Genomic DNA, 7795 nt, shown 5'->3' with positions numbered 1-7795 from the left:
AGCTAATTGCAAAGTGACGGAGGTTGGCTTCAACTCACCTAAACCAAGTTGCTCATATACAGAATATGGCAACAAATTCACACTCGCCCCTAAATCTAACAATGCTCGCTCTATCCTAAAGTCACCTATGATGCATGAGATGGTTGGGCAACCTGGATCTTTATATTTAGGGAGAATGTTGTGCTGCAAAATAGCACTCACATTTTCAGTTAAAAATGCATTCTTCTTAACATTTAATCGGCGCTTAACAGTACACAAGTCCTTCAAAAATTTGGCATATGAGGGTACTTGTTTGATTGCATCAAGAAGAGGTATGTTGATCTTTACTTGTTTAAAAAGCTCAAGAATTTCAGAATTAGGTTCGAGCTTTTGCAACGGCTTTAACCGTTGTGGAAAAGGTGGAGGAAAAGGACATTCAACTTTCTTAGTAGAAGTTGGAACCTCAACTTCTTCTTTGTCCTTTTCATCAACTTTGGGAGCATCAGAATCAGAAGTGACCTGCGGTCTCAATGGGACGGTTTGATCAATGACTTTCCCATTACGCAAAGTCATGATGCTCTTTGCATGCTCTGTATGCGAACTAGAAGGAGCCGTATTATTACTACCGTGCATTTGTGGGTTAGGTTGGGGTTGAGCTGGAAGCTTACCCTTCTCTTGGGTACTTAGGACGGTAGTCAACATTGACAATTGGTTCCTTATGTCTTCAAAATTTCGAGTATTTTGAGCATTGATATTAGCTTGACCTTGTAGAAAAGTTTGTATGGCTTGCAAGGTATCCTCGATATTTGGCTTTTGAGAGGGTGGTGATGCAAAAGTAGGATGTGCAGGTGAAGGAGCTGAATGATGTGACTGTTGAGGATGATCATTTCTCCACCTAAAGTTTGGATGATTCTTCCAACCAGGGTTATAGGTATTCGAGTATGGATCGTTATAAGGCTTTTGGTAGGAGTTCATAGCATTTGTTTGATCGTGCAAGACTTCTTTGAATGCCGGTATGGTGGGACAATCTGTAGTAGTATGACCCGACATATCGCAGATACCACAACACTCATTTCTAAGTTCTATAGTCTTGACAGGCTCAATCTTCCTAAGCTCAATTTCTTCTACCTTCCTAGTGAGGGCTGCCATTTTAGCATGAAGATCATCCTCAGTTCTGAGGTTGTAAAGGCCTCCCTGTACAGAGCTAGTAGGCTTAGGCAAAGACTTGTTGTTTCTATCCCCGTTATCCCAAAGTTGGGCAGTCTCAGCAAGGGAATCCAAATACTCTCATGCCTCATCAGGTTGTTTTTCTAAGAATCTACCATTGCACATGGTCTCTACAAACTGTTTCAACTGTGGAGATAAACCTTCATAAAAGAAGCTAATGGTTCTCCAAGTTTCGAACCCGTGATGAGGGCATGAGAGAAGAAGGTCTTTAAATCTTTCCCAACATTCATAAAATGTTTCATTATCTTTTTGTTGGAAATTGCTGATATGTCTTTTCAAAAAGTTGGTCCTTTGTGTGGGGAAGAACTTCTTTAAAAATTCTCTCTGCATATCTTGCCAATTTCTTATTGATCTAGGTCGCAAAGAGTTTAGCCATGTTTTGGCCTTATCCTTTAGAGAGAAAGGAAACAATGTCAACTTGAGGACATCCTCGGTGACATTTGGCACTCTAAATGTAATGCTCAATTCTTCAAAATCCTTTAAATGAAGATACGGACTTTCGGACTCTAACCCATGAAACTTGGGCAGCAATTGGATTACCCCTGGTTTGATATCAAAATGTCCTACATTATCAGGAAAAATTATGCATGAAGGTTGACTAGTCCTAGCCGGTTGTAGGTATTGTCTTAGAGTCATAACATGGGGTTCTCGTTCTCGATTGTGGTGACTCCCCGCATCTTCATTTAGATCAGCCATCTCACAAGGTGTGAGATATTGCGAAGGAATTTCAGAGGTATGTCCTAAGGGATGATCTAAAGTTGTACGACTTAATCGACCGGTGTCGTCCCTATTCCACTTTAGCATGCAAAATATTTCCCTCTTTTTTTTTCTTTTTTTTTAAAAAAAATAAATAAATATAAGTACCAACTAAAGATACCCTAAAACGACATCCTAAAACAAAAATCCTATTCACAATCAAACATGCAACAAAACATTACACCTCAATTTCTAATGTTTTTCTTAAATTTCTAGACAGCTCCTAACTGGTTTGAAGAGGGCACCTAAGCCTCCAATCCGGTCTAATGAACTGAGTTGACCAGGTAAGCTCCCAGGTAAGTGGAGGGGTCACGATGCGTTCGCAAAGGTCCCACTTAAAACCCACTTGCCTCGAACAGATGAACTGTCTCCCTTATAGGGACAAAGCTTGCCTAGACATCAACTAAGCCACAGAGCAAAATTGGTGCAACTTTCGGTGGTCTTCGTCCTATTGAGCTCGAATGTCCTTAGGGGCCAACGTCTAGTTGATTTTAGTTAAGCTTAGGATATTTATGCACTGGGGTGATTTTTGGGCTAAGGACGAGTGATGAAATCCCGACCTTATCTTTTTAAATGGGTTCAGCCCTTAGAATATTTTATGCTGATGCCTTATACTATATGCAACAATCAGGTGATTTTTTTTTTAATGTTTTATGACATGACATTAAATTTCATTGAATAGGTGATCAAGCAAATTAATTATATATATATTTTTTTAAATTTTATGAGTTGACGTTTAAAATTTGAATTCTGAAATTTGAAATTTGAAATTTTAAATTTTAGATTTTTCCTCTTTTTTTTATTTTTGAATAATCACCCTTGATCTATTCTTAAGGTTTCTTTTCTTCAATTTTTAATTAGCAACAAGGGTTAATGAGATATAATAACAATATAATTCTGATTCTAAAAAATAAATGCAGAAAATTCAAAACAGAAATCAGCAAGGTTTCGTATTAATCTGATGGTCTTAAAAATATCAGAATGTCAATCAGACCGTTCAGATTATCTAACAGTGTGTCTTGCACTAGCTGACCAAATTTGAGTAAAATCAGACGGCTAATTTCTATGATATCAGAGTTTGATGCCAACTGTGCAGGGAATTAAAAATAATAGTAAAGATGCAATTTTTTTTTTTTTTCAAAAGAAAAATACTAACTACTAAGGTAAAAATTAAATCTAAAATTATACTAATAACTCAGCCGTTCCCCGGCAACGGTGCCAAAAACTTGGTGCAAAAATAAAACTGCTCTCCCAAGTGCAGGAGAATCGCACAAGTAGTATAACTCGGAAGTCCGAGGTCGATTCCTCAGGGAACGATCTATGGATTATCAGCGTAATTTTTCGATGTAATTTTTAGTTGATTTTTTTGAAATTAAAAGCAGCGAATAATAGATGAATTAAACAAAGTTCAATAAGATAGAGATGGTAAGGGATCCGGAATCCTCCTTGATAATATTACTTTCAACAAATAAACTCAGAGATTCTCGATCAAGGATCAAATAAAAAAATAGTTTTAATCATGAAATATATTATTTGAATACACAAACTCAATGTTTAAGCATTCATCGCGTCAATTATGTCTACGACAAATCAAATATCAGAGCAATCCATGCATCAATAAATATAAAACATGATGAATCTATCTAATAAATAAATAGGAGAGAATCAGAACATATGAAAATATGTAACTCAATTAAAACCAAGGCTCAGAGTTTACTTCAAGAGAGTAACAAATCAAGGGTTCTCCCATCACCCTTTGCCAAAGAAATTAGCTTTCCATTACAACAATCACCTCCCCTTTTGTTTTTTTTCTTTTCTTTTCTTTTTGGAAACAGGGCATACCCTGTTTCCTTCTTCTCTTTTCCTTCAACCCCAGCAGGTGGCTCCTCTGTTTTTCCGAATGAGGGGTCCCCTTGCCTCTCCCAACAGAGAGAGCTTTACAGTTGGCATTCAATCCCCCTCTTTGCACTCGACGGAAGGGCTGCATCTCGGGCGGATCAGGATGCTGGGATTACGAGCGAATGGGGCGTGAGATGGGCGGAAGAGGAGCAGGCGCAGATCCAGGAATGGCTTGCGGAAGGATAGGCTGCACACGGACGCTGTGAAGGAGGCTGCGGGCGGATCCGGCGTTGAGGACGGACGCCGAGGATCGTGCAAGGGAGGCTGAGGTCTGGGAGGTTCAAATGGATGAGAGCTGCGGCAGGATCTTCGGATGCTGGGATCCTGGGACGCTGCTCACGGATGGCTGTAGGCGGGATCACATGCTGAAGAACGAAGATGGAGGAAGCTGGGAGGCGTGTGAAACGGGCGGAAGAAGGGGCGTTGATCGGGATGCTGGAGATGGAAATGGTTGCATCGCTGGAGGAGGCGGAATTGGTGGAGGAACGCGATCTCTTCCGGACGACCGCTGGGAGGTTTCACGGACACGGGAGCTGGAGCTGATCTTGGCTGGGCGGTGGCGGACGGCCGGGCGATGATCGTGGACTCGCGGATGCTGTGGAGCTGAGGAATCAGTGGATGAAGTTGATAGAAGGGGGATCTCGGGAGGTTGCACGGACACGGGAGCTGGGACTGGGAGATCATTGCGAGAGGAGCTGGACGTTGATCACGGGATGCTAGGATTGGGTGCGGGGATCAGATCACAGATCCTAGCTCACGGACGGCTGGAATCTTGAGTTGCATTGCGGAATTTGGGGAGTCGCTTGGGTGCACGGAAGAAGAGTCATAGACTCTGTTCTGCAGTTGGGAAGATGCATCCTTTTTAGATAAATTTATATAAAATAATGTTAAAATTATAATAAGTACTAAGGATAAAATATTAATCATGTAAATGTTAACATCTATTATTTATCATTATTTTGCTAGCATAGGCTAAGTTAATTGGTACTTAGATCGCACTTTTGTGCTCTCATCACCCGCCAATGGGAATTATACGTTGGACATGTCGACTTATAATCTGTGAGGAACGGGTTTCGACACCGCGCCACCGGTGATTAGAATAGTGGTTTCTGGACACCGTTTCCACCGGTGACTAACAATAGTAGTTTTTGGCATTCTGTGCAACCCATGCCACTGGGTTACGTGGCCGTAGCCTATCATGTTGAGATTCTGGTATCAGAGTTTTTGAAAAAATAATAATAAATTTTAAAAATAGTAAAACAATGTTATTTATGATTTATTCCAGTCATTATCCTGTGTTTTGAACTGACATGCTCTGACCCCACTTTGGGGTATTTTGTTGCTTACTAGGCTAGTGTAGCTCATTATTTTATTTTCTCTATTTTTCAGATCCAGAAGCTTGATCGCACGGGATTGGGGAGTGCGTTAGATTTTTCGATGATTTTTCAGTTATTGGTATTTCAGTTAAATTAGTTTGGACATTTGATTTTCACTTTGGAGTACATTTGAATTATGTTACCAAATGTTATTTTGGAACTCTATAAGACTGCTTTTGACCAACTTAAATAATTATGTCATCTTTAAATATGTGTGATTGCTTTGATATGATCTGCTGCCTTGCACGCCTGTGCGGTCCGCCGTGCGGGCGTGCGGCGTCTGCCGCGCCTCGGGCTCGGGGCGTGACAGATTTGGTAGTATCAGAGCCTGGTTTCAGATTCATAGGTGTTGCCCAGTAGATACAACCCAAGAGGGGGGGGTGAATTGGGTCTTTTAAAACTTTTAAGCTACTTCTAGTACTTTTTGATTAATTATGCTAAGTTGTAAATATGCGCAGTGAAAGTTAAACTTAGCAACAGTTTGATGTATAGAATGTGACTTGATTAAATATGCTTGCAACTAAAGGATGTGCAGATAAGAGTTAAGCAAGCAGTTTATCTAAGTAAGTGAGTGTGTTGGTTAGACAATAAGCAGAAGCATTACAAACACAAACAAACATATAGTGGTTCGGTGCACCCCAGCACCTACATCCACTCCCCAAGACTTCTTGGGAATTTCACTATAATCCTACAGATTACAGACGGTTGTTTTACAAGCTCACAACCCAACTTGTTGTTTTACGAGGTCACAACGAACTCGGTCGGTTTTCCCAGGCTCACCGACTAGAACCACTCCGATTGTTTTCCCGGGATCACAATCAAACCCTTACACGTTGGTTTTACCCTCGGCTCACCAACAAACCTTACACCGTTGGTTTTTCCTTTGGCTCACCAACAAACCTTACACCGTTGGTTTTCCCTTTGGCTCACCAACAAACCTTAACCCCTTGATTCAATCCCGTGATTGAATCAAGTTACAAGATAATAAAACAAAGTTTAAAACAAATCAAAGCTTCTTAAACAAGCAAATGTAACAATATAAACAAATAGAGTAAAGTGAAGTCCTCAAACGAGTTTTGAAGATGAAGGAGCTCGACTTCTTCTTTACTTGACCCTCTTCTGATTTGGCACGAAGTAGAGGATCACCGAGGCAGCACACTGATGGAGAGGAAGCTTTGGGATTCACTTGGAAGCTCTTCTTCTCTCTATTTCTCTTTGGATGGCCCTTTTTGTGCTTATGGGAGATTTCCCTTGTAATCTCTTTCCTAAATGTTGTCTCCCACTTCCATACCTTCTCCCCTAGCTCTCCTCTTGTTTTTATAGCTTTTGATGGCGTGGAAACAAGAATCTAGCCGTTAGAGACAAAAATAGAGCCGTTGGACACAGTCTGCACTTCCTGACAATATTACCGTTGGGATCGGAGTCGACTCGCGCGATCAGGAGTCGACTCGCCTGTTGCAGGAGTCGGCTCGTGCTTTACTGGAGACGACTCGGCCACTGTTCCAAATTTGAATTAAAGTGCAAGCCTTGACTGGGAGTCGACTCGACTTAACCCGGAGTCGACTCGCCAACATCTGGAGCTGACTTGGCATCTTCGGAGTCGGCTCATCCCATGAATCCAGAGGACATACTTTCTGATTTTCTTCCTCGAGTCGACTCGGATTCTCTTGGAGTCGACTCGGATCTCAGAGGCAGTAACTTGGTTTTCTGTCTGTTGATGGTCGCGGAGTCTCGGAGTCGACTCGTGCAATGCGGGAGTCGACTCGAATCTCAGAGTCCCAAAAATGCTCTCTGACTTTTTCTTTGTGTTCCGCTGAGAGTCGACTCTTGCTTTCTTTGGAATCGACCTACCAACCATCGGAGTCGACTCGCGTTCCACTGGAGTCGACTCGAATCTCAGACCCGAAAACTGCTCTCTGACTTTTCTGCCTGTGACTGCTAGGAGTCGACTCATACTTCTCCGGAGTCGACTCATACTTCTCCGGAGTCGACTCGAATTCCACTGGAGTCGACTCGAAGACTGTTCTTTTGAATTTTTCTTTTGATTTTACCCCTCCAATTTGAATCCTTTGAACTTTAAACTTTGGGCCAATAAATTGTAGCTTTCTTCCAACTTGAGAGCTTTGGAGGCCTTCTTGTGTTCTTCCAACTTGCTATGTTCCTTGCAAAATAAATATCTTTCTCCTTGCAACATAAACATTAGTATCTATACTTCAAGGTTTTGTGATCATCAAAATCAATCTATGAATCAATCTTTGGGTCATCAATCTCCCCCTTTTTGATGATGACAAAACTTGGAGTATATGCAATATAAAAGATATTGATTTCTAGAAGTAATACATAGCTAAGTTGCATGAAGTAGAAAACATATATATTTAAAAACATACTTCATGATAATGCTTTAGATTTAATCAGCTTAACACAATCAACATATTTAAATTTTAAGCTGATTTGTATTCAATTCAAAGTAATAAAGCATTCTGAGTATATAGCATATACTTAGATATTTCTCCCCCTTTTTGACAACATCAAAAAGATAGTGAAACATTAAGTACAAA

The 7795-nt window shown here is 40.8% G+C and overlaps 1 non-coding gene across 1 annotated transcript; it reads left to right on the top strand.

The window, feature by feature from the left end:
• The first annotated feature begins 1381 nt into the window (after positions 1–1381).
• Positions 1382–1490, top strand: LOC120110955 (small nucleolar RNA R71). Its single transcript, XR_005512075.3, has one exon. It is a non-coding gene; the product is annotated as a small nucleolar RNA R71 (small nucleolar RNA).
• The last annotated feature ends 6305 nt before the right edge of the window (positions 1491–7795 follow it).

The sequence above is a fragment of the Phoenix dactylifera genome, chromosome 6 (genome assembly GCF_051530095.1).
Source record: "Phoenix dactylifera cultivar Ajwa chromosome 6, Ajwa_hap1_PhDact_Kaust_v1.1, whole genome shotgun sequence".
In the NCBI taxonomy this organism is placed as follows: domain Eukaryota; kingdom Viridiplantae; phylum Streptophyta; class Magnoliopsida; order Arecales; family Arecaceae; genus Phoenix; species Phoenix dactylifera.
Note: the sequence above shows the minus strand (reverse complement) of the source record. Positions and strands in the feature narration are given on the sequence as shown.